The sequence below is a fragment of the Pipistrellus kuhlii genome, unplaced genomic scaffold (genome assembly GCF_014108245.1).
Source record: "Pipistrellus kuhlii isolate mPipKuh1 unplaced genomic scaffold, mPipKuh1.p scaffold_m20_p_15, whole genome shotgun sequence".
Taxonomy (NCBI): domain Eukaryota; kingdom Metazoa; phylum Chordata; class Mammalia; order Chiroptera; family Vespertilionidae; genus Pipistrellus; species Pipistrellus kuhlii.
The window spans coordinates 28,354,417-28,374,127 of record NW_023425460.1 but is presented as its reverse complement, the minus strand read 5'-3'; the positions used below and the strand labels follow the sequence as shown (position 1 = coordinate 28,374,127).

Sequence of the window (19,711 nt, the reverse complement as noted above, 5' to 3'; positions counted from 1 at the left end):
GTGTGTCCAGAGCTGATGTGCCAGATTCAGCGTGTAGGTTGTGTTACTACACTCTGGACAAACCCCGGATCATTTTCCTGCATTAAAAATAAAGAATGATGCCAGAGTTCTCGGATTAGTGCTTATTCACTTTGTTATCCTATTTCCAAAAATAGTCTGAGGCAGTTCTACCTGGGGCGCAGTTCTACCTGTAGTGAGTCATTCACATTGTGTATTTTTTTTCCAAAGAGAGCAGATTTGTCCTAATGAGAAGGAGAAGGTTGATTTTCTTGACCATATTTTACTAAAATATTACTGGGGAAGGATATTTAATTTTTCCTCCAAGAAATTTTCCTTTGTACTGTTTTCAGATGTAGGTAGCTTAGCACAGAGAGGGATTAGGAGCAGTGACTATTCAGTTTAAGTAAGGAAAAGTGCTTTCTTTCTTTCTTTCTTTTTTTCTTTTCCTGCCAGTGGGCCTCCTAGGGTTGATTGATCTGTGTGTTCTATCTGTCCAGTCAAACCTTTTCCGCTGGCTGAAGGCCCCAGAACAGAGGTGCTGGAACTTGCAGGTCCGTGCACGGAAGTCCTGGCCCCTTTCTGGGCTGCGAGGAGAGCAGGAGAAACGCTTCTGCCGAAGAGCCCGAAAGGGTGGCCTGGCCTCAGGAGTTGGAGCCAGAGTAGGTGCTTTTGGATCCCGGGCAAGGGCAGAAGGAATACCTAGCTGGTCCCTCTCCTGTGCTGCTGGTGGTGATGCTGAACAGCTGTGTTCTTAGTCCGTTTGCCAAGCTATCAGGCATTTTTTAATTGTCCATAGTTTTTGATCCTCTTCAGGACCTTGTGTGAGCAGGGAGTGTCAACTGCCTTCTAGTGAAGCAGGAAAGCAGCCCTCTGCTGGGGACACCCTGATCAGTTCCTGGCCTCTCCAGAGGCCACACCTGCCTTCTTTCAGGCGGGCCTGTGTGCAGGCTGGGGCAGTCCAGAGGCAGCCCTGGCAGTATGGTCACAGTTCCTGAGTGTTTCTCAGAGGGACTCCTAGAATGCTCCACGGTTCTTGTGTGTAGTGTGCATACTGGATCCTTTTACCTTCTGGATGGAAAGCCACTGTGCCATCACCTGTCCCTGTGCCATCTGCAGTCACTATGCGGACTGGGCCTTGTGGTTAGTAAATTGGATGCCAGGAGATCTAGTTCCTTTTTTTATGACCGCTCACTCTCCGTTATCATGCTCAGATGCAGGGGAGGAAATGGATGCCAGGTTGGTCGATAAAGTCATGCGGGTGGTAGATGGGAGACCAGGCTTGACCAAGTTCTCATTTTTTCCTTTGAGTATAACCCCCATGCTAGAATGTGTCTCCTCCAGCATGGTGTGCCATAGAAACACGATGTCACCCATGTATGGAATTTAAGGTTTTCTAATAGCCACATTAAAGGTTAAAGGAAACAATGGAAATGATTTGTAAATATGTGTTTCTTTAACCCAGTGTTTCCAAACCATCATTTAAATACATAATCAGTATTAAGAATTATCAGTGAGCTATTTCACATTTTTTTATTTCCACAACAGAATTTTCAAAACCAGTGCATGTTACTGTCACAGTACACCCTCACCACATTTCCAGGGCTCAGTGGCCACGCATGGCTAGTGGCTGTCCTGCAAGAGAGAACAGCTCCAGGATCTGACCCAAGAGGTGCGTGCATCCTGAGGCTGCCAAGGATAGCTAGGGCTCACCATTTTTTAAGTGAATGGTTTCCAAATGCCATGGGATAAATCAGTCTGTGTGAATGTCACCTGAGGAGGAGGATATTAAAATTCCTCCATCCATCTGGAGCCCCAGGTGATTCTTCTGCGCAGCATGATTGGAAACAACTGCACCAAACACATTCACGGGCCAATTTCCCTGGGTTCTCTGCATCTGCCCGCCCCCTTGTCTGGGCACTCGCATTCCAAGCACATTCTGTGGGGGTGGAGGTGGGGTGTGATGGGAAAGGTGGGGGAATGCGAGCCCTGGGGGCCTTTTTCCTCTCCTGCATATAGAACTGTTGTTTCTATGCAAACAAGAAATGCTGTATATTTACCTGGATGTGATCCTGCATAAGGATTGGCACCTGCCCTTTTGGTGGCTTCGAGCAGGGTCCCGTGCTCTCAGGAACGGTGAGACCGAAGAACCAACATTTTCACGGGAGAATGGGACACTGTTTTCTTTTCCAGTGGTTTGGTTTTAAAATGTATTTGGTGACTTAGAGTAAGAATTTGTTCTTAAGGAGTTGTAGTTCTGAGTTCTAAACCTCAAGGTGAGGCTGGTGGTGCGAGACGGAGGGTGGGAGGTTGCAAATCAAACCGGTAGGACTGCTCTTCACTTTCACAAAGATGTGGCTGTCTCCCCTTTTTTTGGGAAATACAAGACCCTCTTGATCTTTCATTTTCCTACTGTTGATAGAAAAATATTTCTCTTCTCAGACAATAAAGCAGAACAAGCAAATGATAAATGGCAAGTGACACTTGACCTCGGTGTTTAGGGAGGTGAGTCTGAGAGCCTTGCCCGCCTAAGGGGGAATAGCTACTGCCCAGCTCCACCAGATGTGGCCCTTCAGGCCCAGTGTTACCAGGTCTTGGTATTTTAAAGGAGAAGCCACAAATCCAAAATATTTAAAAGGTAAAATCTTTGGCTTTTAAAAAAAGAATTAAACATTCTAATTTAGAGCTTTGCAGGCAGACAGACTAGCAAGTGCAAAGGGCCTTGAGGGAAAGGAGCGCAGGGGCTGCTCAGGGAAAGAGGGAGGGAACTGCCAGCTCTGGGGGGAAGGAAGAAAGAATGAAGTCACTGTGAATCATTTAAAGTAGGCGTGTTTTTTTTTTTTTTTTGAAAGCTAAAAATCATTTTCCTATTTTTAAACTAATTTTATTCTACTTTATGAACTTTTGTGTCATTCAGCAAACTTGGAAACATTCGTTCTCGCTCCTACTGGATTTGTGGAGTGGGTGGGAGAACTTTAAAAAGCTCCTCCAAACCCACTTTCCACTGACAAGGGGTGTGAAGGGAGGACAGCTGGGCAGTGGGACCAGAGGCGAGAGATGCTTGAGCCACGTTGGCATTGAGCGCCTTGGAAGCTTCCACGTCGTTCAAGTCCTGAGGATGTGGCACTGGGCATGGCCTCAATGAAGCTGGTTCTGGGAAACAGGGAAGTGCTCTTCAAGGTAAAAAACAAAAAACAAAAAAACCCCAGCTGAAACCGGATTGGCTCAGTGGATAGAGCATCGGTCTGCGGACTGAAAGGTCAAGGGCATGTACATTGGTTGCGGGCACATCCCCAGTAGGAGGTATGCAAGAGGCAGCTAATCGATGATTCTCTCTCATCGATGTTTCTAACTCTCTGTCCCTCTCTCTTCCTCTCTGTAAAAAATCAATAATATATATATATATTTTAAAAAAGCAATGTGATTTAAGAAAAAAAGCATTGCACAAAATAAATAAAAAGATAATTATTATTCTGCTTTGTTTCCTTCCTTAGTTGGTTAGCCTCAGGATCAGTTGAGGATTTTCTCCAATTCTCCACTAGCTTTCTAAGCAGAGTCATTCATAAACTTCACTGAATCAGTGGGCTAATTAGTGGCTGCTTAGATTTCAGAAGCTAGTGGCAAGACTACGGAGTTGGGGAATGGGTTGGCTTGATCATCTTTTGGCTGGATGATATGAAATTAGAGGTATATTCTTGAAACAACCTGGAGGTTTTGAAGGAAGTATATTGGGATACAGTGATTAGCCAGTCAAACAAAAGACCCCTTAAAACATGAAAAACAACAAAAAGGCAAGCATGAGTAGGTGCTTTGTGCCATGATGGAGTCATGCATGGTCTGTGAGAATATTTAACTGGAGAGGCCCCCATTGGCCCAGAGCTGATAGGATGGTCTGGATTGATGTTTGGTAGGAACAAAGGTGGCTAAGGTAGTGACTTACTGCCTCTAGTATTATCCTTTACTCTTGGGATGGGGTAGAGATGAAGATATAGATGAGGTGGATAGGTAATGGTTCAAGGTAGTTGGTAGGGCCTGGAGCAATTATTTTGGATGATTGAGTGAGAGAGAGGTCTTGTTTTAGGCAAGTTTATAATGGTTCTGTAGGGAATAATGGATCTCCTAAAAGTTGAGGACCACCAGAGTGGTCAGTTAGTATCTTGAGCTTTTTCTAGTCCTCGTGCTCAACCATGCTCTTCCACATTTGCATTATGACTCAGTGAAGAACCCTCACGTTGAAGGGGACTCTCGTCTTAGTGAAGGACATTGTGCATTGTTGCTGGGCCTTGCAAAATCCGGAAGGCTGACCTTGGTCAGCCATTGGTGTCTCTGGCACTGTGCTATCTGCAGGTCGCCTGGTAACATCCGGTGATGTCAGAGAAGAGATCTCTCTAGACTGGCCCATTCAAGGAACCAGCTTACTCTGATCTGTCATCTTCGTGGTCCACAGCTTTTACTTTGCCATTTTTGGCTTAAGATTGCTCAGGTTGTTACTTGACCACAAAGTGGAAATCTGGGAAGAGAAGTGCTCCGCTGGCTTGGCGGGTTTCCAGGCACTGTATTGATCCGCAGTGTCCTGCTCTGTGGGCAGTAAGGACCTGATCTGAGCGCTGTGTGCCTTGGAGCTGTTCCTCGAAGGCCACCTTGATGACCGAGTGCTCCCAGACCTTCTGTTCTGCCAGGATAAGCTTGCACAGGTGTATGAGGGCTCAGTTTTTGCTGAGACTGGACAAATCCAGCGGTTTATCCGGAGGCATTGGCATTGGGTACAGGAGGCCGCCTTCACTTACCTACTTTGCATCCTGGCTGCTGGCATTTGATGTATTTTTATTTACTTGAAATAAAAAGGAGTTAAGTGATGGATGTCATAATGCGATGTAGGGAATGGATAAATGTACTAAGAATGTTTAAATCCCCCAAAGCCTGGACCCTTGAGTACTGCCTCAGGGATGCTGAATTAATGAGCTTAAGGAGCTCGTTCAGGAGCTCCTGAAGCCTCTGGGTGAAAGATGCCCTTTTCCAAATGGTTCCGGAGTCTGGGCACCAGAATCACCTGAATAATTCTTGGGCCTTCAAATCAGAGACTCAGTGAAGAACCCTCACGTTGAAGGGGACTGCTGTATTAGTGAAGGACATTGTGCATTGTTGCTGGGCCTTGCAATCCGGAAGGCTGACCTTGGTCAGCCATTGGTTTCTCTGGCACTGGGCTGTCTGAAGGTCGCCCAGTAGCATCCGGTGATGTCAGGGAAGAGATCTCTCTAGTTGAGACTCTGATTTGATGGGTCTGGGACCCAGGACATTTTTTTTTTTTTTTTTTTTTTTTGAGAGAAGAGCTTGTCAGTTAGAGATCTAGGGAAGCTCTTCTCACTTTTACAGTGAATTCTGCCTGCTTGTATCCTTGTCCTGGCCTTGAACACTGAGCTGTGACCATGGCCATGTACTTGGTCTTCACTCCTATATATACCCCTTTCCAAAAGCTTGTCTTTGGGGGATGCTATCCTTGCTCTCAATACTCCTTCATCCCCCCACCCCCTTTGCCTCAGCCTAGATCAAGAGTGGTGCCTCCTCTCTCTTATCCATGAAGAACAGAACAACTCCTCCGGGGAAGTTGATGGGCAGAACAGGACAGAGCAACTTACGGGCAAGGACTGGGTCCTGTTCTTCCTTGTATCTCAGTCACCTTGCACGCTGCCTGGCGTGTAACTGGCTCAGCACATATCTGCTGAGTGAATGAATCAATACATCCGTTGGGGGATGATATAAATAACTCCCACCAAGGTCTTCTAGTTGTGAACATCATTCACTTATTACAGTGCTAGTACCTTGCACATAAGCTTATTTATAGCTTTGTAAAGGGGAATTTTTCTAGCAAAAAGAATATATTTTAGACAGTTTAGGACATTAACTGAACACTTTTGAAGTAGTAGATGCATTGTATTTGTGTTCTTTATTTTTGTATTTAAGACAGCAAAATTATTGAAAATTTCACATTCAGAAACAAACCCTTAAAAATCCTGATAGCATCTACTTTTTTTAATTAATTAATTAATTATTTTTTTAAATATATTTTATTGATTTTTAACAGAGAGAAAGGGAGAGAGATAGAGAGCTAGAAATGTCGATGAGAGGGAAACATCGACCAGCTGCCTCTTGCACACCCCCTACTGGGGATGTGCCCGCAACCAAGGTACATGCCCTTGACCGGAATCGAACCTGGGATCTTTCAGTCCGCAGACCTACGCTCTACCACTGAGCCAAACCGGCTTCGGCTAATTTTTTATTTTTTTATTTTTTTTAAAAAATATATATATTTTATTGATTTTTCACAGAGAGGAAGAGAGAGGGATAGAGAGTTAGAAACATCAATGAGAGAGAGTCATCGACCAGCTGCGTCTTGCACACCCCCTACTGGGGATGTGCCCGCAACCAAGGTATATGCCCTTGACCGGAATCGAACCCAGGACCTTTCAGTCCTCAAGCCGATGCTCTATCCACTGAGCCAAACTGGTGCCGGCTAATTTTTTATTTTTATTTTTTACAAATAAAGGCATGGAGAGAATTTTAGTACAAAGTGGGTTGGATACTTCAAATGTATTTCCTTGTATTTAGTATTAGCTTGAGAGAAGCACACACAGATTTCTCTCTCTCCCTCTCTCTCTCTCTCTCTCTCTCTCTCTATCTATCTATCATCATCATCATCTGTCTACCGTATTTTCCAGCGTATAAGACAACCGGGCGTATAAGATGACCCCCTAATTTTACAGTTAAAACATAGGTTTAGGCCTATATTCGCTGTATAAGACTACCCCCCACTTCCGAGGCAACACCAGTTCTTTTTTTAATAGACCACCTCTCTAACTCAGCCAATCCAAGCAGGCTTTTTATGCATGCAAATTATACATATTCTGTACCCGAAGCTACACTGTATTCTAGTAAAAAGCCTGCTCAGATTGGCCAGAGTCAGAGAGGTATATAATATTTAATTTTTTAGCTTCATAATATAATACTGCTATGCAATGGGGCATAGTAAAAGTTTGTGGATTGTCAGTCAAGAGACCTAGATTCTAGAATTAGCTCTACCCTTAACCGTGGAAGTGGGCAAGTCAGTTTCCTGCTTTACATTATAAAATGGGAGTGGTTGTACTTGCGCAGGGCTACAGGAGTGAGCTTACTAACTTAAGTTGCTGTATGTGCTCTACCATTTATTTTCCGCTTGGAACTCACAGCCCCCTTTTCTTCTGTTTTCCCACTTTTGTTAAAAATCATAGGTAGAGGGAATTATTTCTGTACCACAAGAAAAACAGTAATGCAAGGGCAGTGACATTACAATTACAGCTCTTCTCTGTAAATTACAATCCCAACTCTTCTGTTTGTTGAGACAGTAGGGAGTGATGGGGACTGTGGCATTGGGATAACCAAGCTTGCCTAGGAAAGGCAACTGCTACTTAGCATCAGCTGATCATGTTCAGACATGAATATGGGCCCATTTTGAGACCCTCTGATTTTTCTTTTTTAAAGAGAAGCCAGAGGTCTCGGTTCCAGAAGTCTGGCTTTTATGACGTCTCTGACTTTTTAGCTTGGCTTGCATTTTCTAAACATACTCTGTAATTCAATGTAATGCCTCTGCAGGCTAGATGTGACCCATTCGGCTTTCACTCCGTGTTCCCATAGTACATGATCTCTAGTGCCTCTTTCTGCCCAAGATCCAGTGACTCTAAAGGGGACCATTTCAGCTGGTGAGCTGAAGAGTCTTGTTCTCCTGGGGAAGTCAGAGCGGGAAGGGAGTGGGCTGGAAGAGGAGCAGGGAGCTTTGAGTGTAACAGGGCGCCTTGCAATTGGTGTTTGGGTGGCGTCCTTGGAGAGAGGCCACAGGTGCCGGATTCATACCAGATGTTGTATATGTTTGTCATTTCAGGACGTGGCGTTTGTCGGAAGAGTCTGTGAAGCCCTCTCTCTACCCGGAGCTCCAGGACCAATGCATCTGTCCATGGCCCTACACCGCTGGTGAATGTAGGTGTGATTTTCTTCTGCAGTGAAGGGGAATGTTTTCAGTGGACGATAGGATGTGATTTTCAGGAGACCACGCTGTCCTTCCTATTATGGAAGGAAAGGAGGGGCCGGACCTCAGCATATCTGAGTTCTGGTACCCTCTGGGTTCTGCCACTGTTACTGTGGGATGTTAGGTGACTTGTTGGACCTCTCTGGGCTCCAGACTGAAATGAATCCTGCCCTGCTAAAAGAGATTGCCTAAGAGAGAACACTTCCAGAGAATAAAATGCTCCTCAAATATAAGGTAATCTTATTTGGCAGGGCAATTCTAAGCTAAAAAATAAAACGGGACTATATGATGAAAACCTGAATTTTAAATACCTCCAGACCTTCAGATATTTGCATTTTCTTTTCTTTTCACCTTTATACCACCACAGCTGCTGTGTGTGTGTGTGTGTGTGTGTGTGTGTGTGTGTGTGTGTTTAAAGATAAATTAATTACATTTCATAGTTACCTTTATTTTTATTTGCAATCAGATAATTTCACAGTTAACAGATGTCCTCTTTTGGAAAGAAACTGATTTACTCATCACAACAGTAAACGTTTTGCCTCTGTGCAATTGAAAGACGCAAAGATATGTGCTTAGCAAGACTTTGTTCCAAAGCTGAGGTGAGACTGCCTTGAGGCCTGCCAGCTAGTTGATGTTGAAGGTCTGTGTGGGCTGTGGAGGAGCCAGGAGGCTGTCTGACCTGTGCTATGAGATTCCAGACGCTCTCTTTTGAGAAAGCTGGCTTGTCTGATGCTGACTCCCTGGTCAGCTCGCTCCATGTGGACCAGGTGCTCTTGTGTCCCTGGGAGACAAACCCCCGTGGTAAGGCCACCTGGGAAGCTTGCAGGGTGGTGGGTGCTGGAGCTGGAAGGAAGGGCAGGCAGTTGGGACTGGCAGACCTGGGGTTAGGGACCCATCTCAGACTTGAAGAGCTGATTGTCCAGATTACTGTGTCTTAAAGGGACATGGTGAACATTCTGGGCCCAATAACTGGAGTCCCATCTGGTAGGCATGAAGGCTCTGGGATGGGAGTCCCCAGGGGAGCAGATGACGTCAGGTGGCTGGGACACTTTACCCATTCAGCAAACATGTACTAATGCCCTCTCTGTGGCAAGGCACCGCTCTGGGCACTGGAGACAGACTGTGTGCATGTTTCCCTGGGGCTTAGATCTAAGAGGGGGTGACAGACAAGAATGTGGGCTCCACTGGGGCAGGAGTCTGTGCATCTCATTCACCGCTGTATCCTCAGCTCTGAGAAGAGCACCTTGCTCTTGATTGGTGCTCACTAAATATAATTTTATGAATGAAATAAATAGCTCAATAGATAATATCATTTCAGGTAGTAATAAGTGATGTAAAAAAGAAAACGGTGAGGGGCTAGACGGGGCTCTTTTTGAAAGACTGGTTTGAAAAGCTCTGTGAGGTGGGGGCTGGGAGGAAGAGGGGGGAGAGATTTTGTGCAGAAATCTGAAAGGAGTGGCGGGATCTGGGGAGGAGTGTTTAGGCAGAGGGGAACAGTAAGCTAAAAGAGAGGCTTTTGATGATGGCGGATCTCGGAGTAATAGAGGACCCAGAAGGCAGCCAGTTTGGCTGGCCATGAGCTGCGGGATATTTATAGGAGGGAGGGTGGTATGAAATGAGATCAATGTTAGGTGGGAGCCAGATCTTGTAGGCTATGATAAGGAGTTTGGATTTTCTTCTAAATATGATTGGTTACTGCTGGAGATGTTTGAGTAATCTAGTGATGTGATCCTTTTTGTGCTTCAGAATGGTTTTACTGGTTCCTGAGTGAAGAACAGACTTTGGAGCAAGAGTAGAATCAGTGTAGCCTCCAGGAGCCCCTTCTAGTGGTCCAGGCATGGCTTAGATTGATGTGGTGGTTCTAGAAAGATGTGAAGTGGTGAAGGTCAGGATGTAGTGAAGGGAGAGCCTGTTGGATTGGGTGTGGGTGTGAGCAAGGAGAGTCAAGGATGAGTTGGTGTTTCAGGGAAGATGGCGTTGCTCTTTATTGAAATGGGGAACGAAAAGGGAGGTTTAAGGGGATCCTAAGAATTTTGTTTGGGATTATATTACATTTAAGATGTTCACCTGATACCGTTGTAAAGATCTGGAGTTGCCTGGGGCTGGAAATAGTGCCTCTGAGAATTACCCAAATGCAGATGATATTTAAAATGAAGAGACTGGAGGAGATCAACCAGGGAGAGAACAGAGGGATAGGTATGGTGTGGACAGAAAAGAGGGAAGACAAAGCATGCACTTTCCACATAAAATCTCTTCTAAGAAGTTAATGAAGACACATGCTAATGAATATATGATTTCATGTAATGCAAATATAAATCATTTAAAAAGATAACATGATATAAGAGTATTAACAAACCCTCTTCTTTAAAAAAAAAAAAAAATATATATATATATATATATATATATATATATATATATATTCTGTTTATTTTTTTTTACAGAGAGGAAGGGAGAGGGATAGAGAGTTTAAAACATCGATGAGAGAGAAACATCAATCAGCTGTCTCTTGCACAACCCTTAACTGGGATGTGCTCTCAACCAGGGTACATGCTCTTGACTGGCATTGAACCTGGGACCTTTCAGTCCACAGGCTGACGCTCTATCCACTGAGCCAAACTGGTTAGGGCAAAGCCTCTTCTAATATAAAAATATTGGAAATACTATGACTCCCCTAAAGCAAGAAAATTAATTTTAGCTCAGACATACAGAGAAGGTTGGTGGTTGCCAGAGGTGGGAGGTAGTGAGGTAGGGAATGGGCAAAATGGGTGAGTCAAAATGCATAATCTTCCAATCTTATATAACAAAAGGCTAATATGCAAATTACACCCCCCCACCAGGAATTCAGCCAGGAGTTTGACTAGGGGGCGGGGCTGGCTAATCGCCTACAGCCCCGACCTCCTAGCAACCCCTACCCCCAGTCGGGGATGGGTCTGTCTGGCCAATTGCCTGAGGCCCCTACCCCTGGCTGGCTGGTCCCAATCTGCCCGATTGGGGGGGAGGGGGCAGCTGGACCCTACCCTTGCATGAATTCATGCACTGGGCCTCTAATTATAAATAAGTAAGTCCTGCCAAAACCGGTTTGGCTTAGTGAATTGAGCGTCAGCCTGTGGACTGAAAGGTCCCAGGTTCGATTCTGGTCAAGGGCATGTACCTGGGTTGGGGGCACATTCCTAGTAGGGGGTGTGCGGGAGGCAGCTGGTCGATGTTTCTCTGTCATCAATGTTTTAAACTCTCTATCCCTCTCTCGTCCTCTCTGTAAAAAAAAAATCAATAAAATAGATTTCTTTTTAAAAATAAGTAAGTCCCAAGGAAGTAGTATACAGCATAGCTACTATATTTAATAATATTATATTGCATATTTGAAAGTTTCTAAGAGAATAGTCTTAAAAGTTCTCATAAAAAAATTCTGGAAAAAAAAAAAGAAAGAAAATTCTGATGGATGCTATCTAGACCTATTGTGAACATCACTTCACAGTATATATTAACATCAAATCATTATGGTGAACACCTAAAACTAATACAATGTTGAATGAAAGTTATACCTCAAAAAATATATAAAATGAAAGAATATTTGTTTTAGAATTACACAAATTTTAAATCTGGTCAGCTAAGTGAATTAGAAACTGCATTTATACAGTTGGCACAAGGCTGTGCCTCTGGCTGGCAAGCAGAAAGATCCAGCATTTTTGCCAATAGCTTGTAAACGACACTGTTCTCTATGTGCACTGGAGTTTTACGAGCTATTTTGATGACTATTAAGTTGAATTCACTGTTAATGTTTCAGATATTTTTCATCCTATAATCATATCATCCAAAAGTTCATTAAATGAAGTTTCACTAAGTGAAAAACATGCCTGAAAAATCAGTCACTTTGCAGTAAGTTAGATGTGACAATATTTCATGAAGACAGCAAACAGGCACCATGATTTTGCAGTACCTCAGATTAGGAAGTAATTGGGATATCTTTGAAATAATAAAGAATATGTGCTGCAAGATGAAGAGCAGCGAATATATACTCTGATGCTTGTACTTGATCTATATGTTTCCAGTAGACCCCTCTTCTGCCATTGACTGAGGAGAAAATCAGTTTTGAATCCCACACATTCTCAACTATTTGTGGGCTTCTGGTATAAAACACAGCTGTTATATACTTTTTCTGTCCATTTTCCAGACAAACTGCCTTGCTGAGTTTCCTGCATAGTCTCATTGGGCTCCTTAGTTTTTCCATTTTGAGGTGAGTTTCTTTAGTCTTACTGTCCACAGCCCCCATGGACAGTGTGGTCCCCTTCCCAGAGTTACCAGCTCAAGGCCTGCCAGCCTCCTCTCTCTTGCTTTGAACTTGGGCCCTGTCTCTCTCCTGCCCGCCCTGCTAAGCTCCCCCAGTTTAGCTCTCCCTCCAGGCTTTTTGTTTAAAAGGTTTGGAAACATTTTCTCTTTTTGCCCAGGCCTGGTCTTCTCAAGCCTTTGTCAGGTATGACAAGAATAGGACCTAGTACAATACTGAGGGCAGATGGATACTGCAGCATTCTGCACTGTGCTGATGCAGATCACTTGGCAAATGGACAGCCCTAACTTGCTTTTTCATGCACCTCAAGACCCTCCTATTTCAGTGAAATATTCTCAGTGGGACTTCGTTAGCATCTCATCTCTGGAAAGCAAGCATTGATTATATAGTGTTCTATATCTGTAACCAGCCGTTTACGGCAAAATGAAGGTTTCAGTGAAGTGATATTCATGAAGATTGTCATCCACCCTGGTTTTCATTTGTCTTCTGATCCCACAGAATGGAACCTAAATAAGATTTGAAAAGAAATGAAATTTACAGACAATCATGTTGGGGAGATTTCTCCTCCCTGTTTACTTCTTCAGAAAGTGATTTTAGGAATAAAAGGATGGCACTTTCTTGGGCCCCTAGAGACTCAGAGTGGGGGGCCATTTAAAAAATGGTGGTGTCCTCAAGTTAAAAGCAGAACAATACTGCCCCAGCCAGGTGGCTCAGTTGGTTAGAGCGTCATTCAGTGCACCAAGGTTGTGTGTTGGATCCCTGGGCAGGGCACATATAAGAAGCAACCAATAAATGTAGAAATAAGCGGGACAACAAATCGATGTTTCTTTCTCTCTCTCAAATCAGTCAATAATAAAAAATATTTTTAAAAAGCAGAAAGCAGAACGATGCTTCAGTGCTTGTGTGCATGTAGACCAAGCATGTCAAACTCGCAGGCCTTGGCTGCAGCCTGTGAGCTGTGAGTTTGACATGCGTGATACGGGGCTGAAGATGATTAGCCTTGTGGGGAGGGCAGTGGTGGAAGAAGGAGACTTACTTTTCACTATGTACCCATTTATACTCTAATTTTATGGTGTCAGGTTTATGTATTACCTTTAAAAAGCATAACAGTATCCCTTTTAAACTTAATCCACGATCTAGAAATATTTAGAGTTCCTTCACTGCTTGGTTTTCTGAGTGCTCTTGCTTGGCGTGTGTTTTGATTGAGGTGATTGCCTGTTCACTGTCCACTGCCTTTGCTTGTTTGAGGCTTCATGTTCATAAGCAACTTGAGATGAGCGTCTTAAAAGTTGAATTTCAGATTTTTGCATGTCAGGCCAGTTTCTTTCCTTCTTCCTTCCCTCCTTTCTTCCCTCCTTTCAAAAAGGATTTAAGGCTGTTTCTAGCCAGTATTTTTAAAATATGTTTTTTATTGATTTGGGAGAGAGAGAAACATTAGTGATGAGAATCATTGATTAGCTGCCTCCTGCACACCTCCTACTGGGAGCCCACAACCAAGGCCTGTGCCTTGACCAATAATTGACCTGGTTCATAGGTCGATGGTCAACCACTGAGCCGTGCTGGCCAGGCTAGCCAATATGTTATTCAGCTGTTTTAGATAAATAATGGATTTGAAATGAGTTATAATTGCCATGAGCTGAGTCACAAATTCTGGCCATTTTGACTGGACAGCTCTCTGCCTCCCTCCTGAGCAAAGGCTTAGTGCATTGGAGAACAGACAGGGCATTGGGAATCTATTGCTTTTGATAGTTTCTGACACCAAAGTTCAGTAAAATTCAATTAAGAATGTCCACTACCATAGGAAAATGCTCGAAATGGAATTTGCATAAATTGTCATCTTTCTGAAAGGGGAATCTGGGATTCAGTGTCTAGGACCCACGCTGTTCAGAGGGTGTGCTGTTGGGCAGCTTCTCTAGGCGTCATTGTTGGAAGGACTTCTCTGGGCTGCCATATTGGGTTGTTATTGTGTCCTACAAAGACTTGAGACTCATTTTGTGTAGCAGTGATGTCTCTTAGGTGTCGGTGCTTCTCCAAGAGATTCATACATTTGATTTTGTACTTTTTCAACAAACAGGAAAACTGTATCACAATTATTGGCCATGTGTAAAGCCAAGATATTTTCTCCTTTTCCATCTAGTGACCACAAATAGAATGAAATCCATTTTTTGTCTTTCCTTTCCCCCCATGGTTTGGGGAGATAAACATCAGCTTGTACGTGGGGTGGCACTGAAACAAGGAGACCAACCTTATCTCCAGTGATTACTGAATGTCATGGGACGAAATCGTTGATTGCTCCACTAATTAGAAAAGGCACCGTCTGATTCCTGCTTCACAGCAGTTCCCTCATCCTGCATTCTCCTTATCAACATGGAGATGACTCACTCTGTTTTCCTCACTCAGAAAGGATCTACTCTGGCTTGCTGATTATGGCAGTGATTACATAAAAAATGGTTTCTGCAGAGGTATGCTTTAAAAATTGACTGCACTATGTGTGCTTGAGCTTCTGCAGTTGAACTTGCACTGTTATAATCAGACTAGAGGCCCACTGCACAACATTCGTGCACTGGGAGGGGTGTCCCTCAGCCTGGCCTGTTCCCTCTCGCAGCCCGGGACCCCTCACGGGATGTTCACCTGCCAGTTTAGGCCCACTCCCCTAAGCCAGCAGGCGGACATCCCCTGAGGGGTCCTTAGTGTTGCTGTGGAGGCTGGAGAGGCTTCCACCACCGCTGCTGCACTCGCCAGCGATGAGCCCGGCTTCTGGCTGAGTAGTGCTCGCCCTGTGGGAGTGAACTGACCACCAGGGACCAGCTCCTGTGTTGAGCATCTGCTCCCTGGTGGTCAGTGTGCATCATAGCGACTGGTCGTTCTACTGTTTGGTCAATTTACATATTAGACTTTTACTATATATGACTAGGAGCCCAATGCACAAATTTCTGCACCTTGAAAGGAACTGTGGGCCAAGAGGCTGTGGAGAGCACTGGGGTGGGTCTCAGTCCATCCCTGGTGCCCCCGCCTGACCCCTCCAACCACGGCCCCTGGTCCCCTGTCTGCTGGCAGCCCCTCTCCCACTGCTGCCCCCACGTGCTGTCAGCACCGGCTCTGCGAGCACCCACTGACAGTGTGGAGTGATTGGGGCCAACGCCAGCAGCAGGTGTGAGTGGGGCCAGTGCCATCAGTGGGTGCTTGCAGCAACTGCTGCCTTGATCGCCCTTTAGGAGCAGAGGGAGGTAGAGAAGCCCTCAGGGCTATTGGAGCCAGCAGCCACAGCTTGCACCCGCTGACAGCGCCAGCAGCAGGTGCAAGCAGCAGCTCCGGTGCTAGCAACGGGTGCGAGCAGTTCTGGCGCAGGCAGCAAGTGTGAGTGCTGGGTGGGACCGTGGCACATGGGAACAACCACCAGAGGCTCACCCCATGACAGCAACCAGCGCCCTGCCTTGACCTGGCACCCCTACTCACTTGCTCCACCATCCCGCTGCGGCAGATGCCTGCCATGTTCCGCACGTGCCCTCTGGTGGTCAGTGCACATCATAGCTACCAGTTGTTCAGTTGTATCGCTGTTTGGTCTATTTGAATATTAGGGTTTTTTATAGATAGACAGGTATTGGTTCATTGGTTCTTAAGCTTTTGGGGAATAGGGGTCAAGAATTCCTCTAAGACACATACACAATTTGCATATATAATGTTTCACTTTCAAGAGGTGACACTCCCCAGCTAATTATCAAGCCTTCTTACTTAGTCACACAAACCATTAGTGTACCATAGTAACAGTGATTGCATTTGGATAGCTATGAGGGGCAGATAACTGCTCTAGAATGGCATTTCTTTTAAAATATGTGTATATATTTTTTATTGATTTCAGCGAGTAAGGGAGAGGGAGAGAGAGATAAAAACATCAATGATGAGAGAGAATCATTGATCGCTGCTTCCTGCATGCTCTCCTCTGGGGATCAAGCCCACAACCTGGGCATGTGCCCTGACTGGGAATCGAACTATGACTTCCTAGTTCATTGGTTGACATTCAACCACTGAGCCACACCAGTAGGCTAAAATGGCATTTTTATTTGATGGAAAAATTTTAGGGAAGATAGTTATGTTCAAGGCAGCCTAATGTCAATGAAATTTGCAACTTCCAGAATTATCCCAACATGGACTCAAAACTTGGAAACACTCTTGTATGAATTGCTATTGTTTTTATTTTTTAAAAAGGAAACTTGAGCCCTGACCTGTTTGGCTCAATGGATAGAGCATATCGGACTGCAGACTGAAGGGTCCTAGGTTCGATTCCAGTCAAGGGCATGTACCTTGGCTGTGGGAACATCCCCAGTAGGGGGTGTGCAGGAGGCAGCTGATCAATGTTTCTCTCTTATCGATGTTTCTAACTCTCTATCCCTCTCCCTTCCTCTCTGTAAAAAATCAATAATTTTTTTTTTTTAAAAAAAGGAAACTTGATGCCTGTACCCTTTTTACTTTCTAACAGCTGATTTCATTTTTTTTCTCAAGTTCATTCATTCCCCTTTCACTCTTCTCCTGGCCAAGAGAAAGGATATTATAGGAGAATATAGTTTTGTTTGTTTTTTTAAAAAAGGATATAGAGACCAGTCTTCATTTTCCAACAGAATTTGTGTTTCTAGACATGTATGAGTTCTCTGAGTTAATCACATGTATAGCAGTCTGTGCTTTGTGGCAGTTTGCAAACTAGATGTCCACAAAACACCAGTGTTTTAAAAGCTTTTGAAGTGGCCAGCATTGTAAAGGTAAGGAGATTTTACATAGTTTGATTTCTAGCTTCACTTGACAATTAGACAGTCTAGCAGTATGGGCCATATTCTTGCATGGAACAGTGTGGGGTAGAGTGGAACCAGCAGTTGTCTCTGCATGTGGGGGCATACAAGCCCCCGTTTGCTGCAGTCCCCGCACCACCCTTACCTCTTCGACCTTCTCAGATGTTTTGTTTTATAACCCCTAATTTAGAGTTTCAGTTTAAAATTTTATCTTGAGAAAACAAGGGATCTTGAGGTTCAGCTAAACATCATTTTGGTACCCTTCTTTTAAAATAATAGAAACTAAGTTTAAAATGATAGGGAGAAAAATAGTTGGAGTAATGGAGTTGTGAAACCAATGTTTTCCTCCTTAAAAAAGATTTTTTCATTTTTAAGCAAGAGGGGAAGGAAAGAAAGCAATAATATAATTTTTGTATACTTTAAAAATATCAAATCATTATATTAGGTTTGAAACATATCATGGACTCTGTATAATGTGGTTTACTCATAAAATTACCATGTTGGGGACATTTGTACAAATCTACTAATTACATTTCCTTTTAAATATTTCCAGCGTTTTTCCCTTTCAAATAGAACTGAACTACTGAACTTGTAGTAGCTGGCCATTTCTTAGTTTATTTCCCTTTTTACAGCAAGCAGACAAAAACATAAAATGAGACAACAGAAGTCACCATTTTAGGGAGAGAAAGTCGTTAGTTTTTTGGAACCTGGTGCCTTCCAAAGCATCCAGTAGATCACAGGAAAGGAACTTACATAAACAATAAAAATCAACAGGCCAACCCAACCCTGTAATAGCATGTGAACTGAAGCCCTTTTTATGAGCTATTGTGATCAGCAGTTTCTGTTTCTTCTGATAATGCCCTTTCCCTCCTAAAATCATTATTGTAAACTTCTGGAAACTAAACGCTAGCCAGGATGGAGACAGCACCTTGATCTGTCTTCATTTTTAGCTTCTTGGTTTTAGGGTGAGAGCTCATGACAGACGCTTGGTATGCTGGGCAGGCGATGAGAAGGCTGGAATTTTCACCCTGGCCACCTGCCCAGTGCTGACTTGCCACCTACCCTAGGGCAACCTCGGGTGGTTTGTTGGTTATATAAAAGGAGATTATGTTTGGGTTTCCCGCACACTAACAGTCTGGAATTCTCTATTCTGTACCATGCTGCACCCCATGCTGGGCATGCACTCTGGGAAATGGAGTGCTAGCCAGAACAGTTTCTGTCGGATTAGAGGGGCAGAGTCTCGGTGGAGACAGGTCCGGATGCCGTGCTTTACTCCTCATGGTTACCTGTGGTGAACAAGGAAGAAGAACTGCATATCATGAGTTTTGTGCTCACAGCACTGGGAGAGAACCCAGTGCTCTGCTTAGTGGATGGCATAGAGGTGGACGAGGCAGACGGATCTGTATGTTCTTGGCATTCATACTATAGACTATTTCTGAAGCCTGTGTTTCCATGTTCACAAGCTGACCCATGTTCACTGGTTGACTACCCTAACACTTGAATTTTATAATTTTATTTTACTTTATTTTTTTAAAAATTACTGTTTTGACTTATTAAGTTATCTTCTTAATTTTCTCATTATAGTTGACATGGAATATTATATTAGTCTCAGGTGTACAGTAAGCACAGCGATCAGACATTTATATAATTTACATGCAGTGATCCCCCCTACTTTTCCTTTTTTTCTTTTTGGTAGATCTAACACCAGTTGCATACTATCTTGACTATTATGAGACAAAATTGTTTACCAGAACAAAAAGTAAATGGCAAAGTCGTTAGTAAAGTAAACAGACATGCTGTAGACTATGTCCAACACAGGATGGTGCCATGGGGGCTGCTAAGGGTGTTTCACGTGGGGGCTGTGTCAGCAGCTGGCTGAGTGTGCGATGTGCTTCTTTTCATTGGCTGAGAGCCTATAACGGCACTTAAAGCATGGAAAAATAAATACACAGTATACTATGTATGCAATATATATTAAACTACTGAGTATGTATTTTATATTAAACACACTGTGTTTGCTTTAGGAATTTTATTTAAGAAATAAATGGCACTAAAATGATTCAGGGCTGCTTGGGTTGGCATTAAATGGGCTGCATGTGGGAGGGAGGGGGCAGAGCAGGGGCCAGAACCTGTAGGCTCGTGAAGACCTTGCCATTGTGTTACAGAAAGGATCAATTGTAGGCTGCATTCTTGGTTCACGTACCTACCTGAAGACACTGCGTGTTTGCATCTCTTTAGATTGCCTCTTCAGCATCAGATTTATTTACTCATTTATTCAGCCAGCAGTTATTGAATTGCTAATAATATTTGCATGCGGAGCACATCCATAAGCCTTAGCCCACTGAAGTGCTTGTTTCACAGCCTGGTCAGGTGCATGGGCAGCAGCCTGCATTGGTTGATAACTTTGGTTTCTGATTTTCACTTTATTTTGTACTGTGAGCAGAGGTACCCACAGCCTGGCCTGCGTGGGCTATTTAGGAAGGATCTCGGGACAAGTGGGCAGAAGAGTTGCTATGGGAGCTGTGCTTGGACAGCCGAGCCCAGGAGCAGAGGTGGGAATCATCTACTGAGCATGAGTGGGGCGGGTGGGAT

At 44.0% G+C, this 19,711-nt stretch overlaps 1 protein-coding gene across 50 annotated transcripts in view; it reads left to right on the top strand.

Annotated features, from left to right (window-relative positions):
• Window positions 1-19,711, top strand: part of SORBS1 (sorbin and SH3 domain containing 1) — a 210,608-nt gene that overhangs the window by 50,151 nt on the left and 140,746 nt on the right. For all 50 annotated transcript variants that reach the window (XM_045581918.1, XM_045581922.1, XM_045581920.1 and 47 more), the window contains exon 2: window positions 7,910-8,004. The gene's annotated coding sequence lies outside the window, so the exon portion shown is untranslated. The remainder of the gene's footprint in view (window positions 1-7,909; window positions 8,005-19,711) is intronic.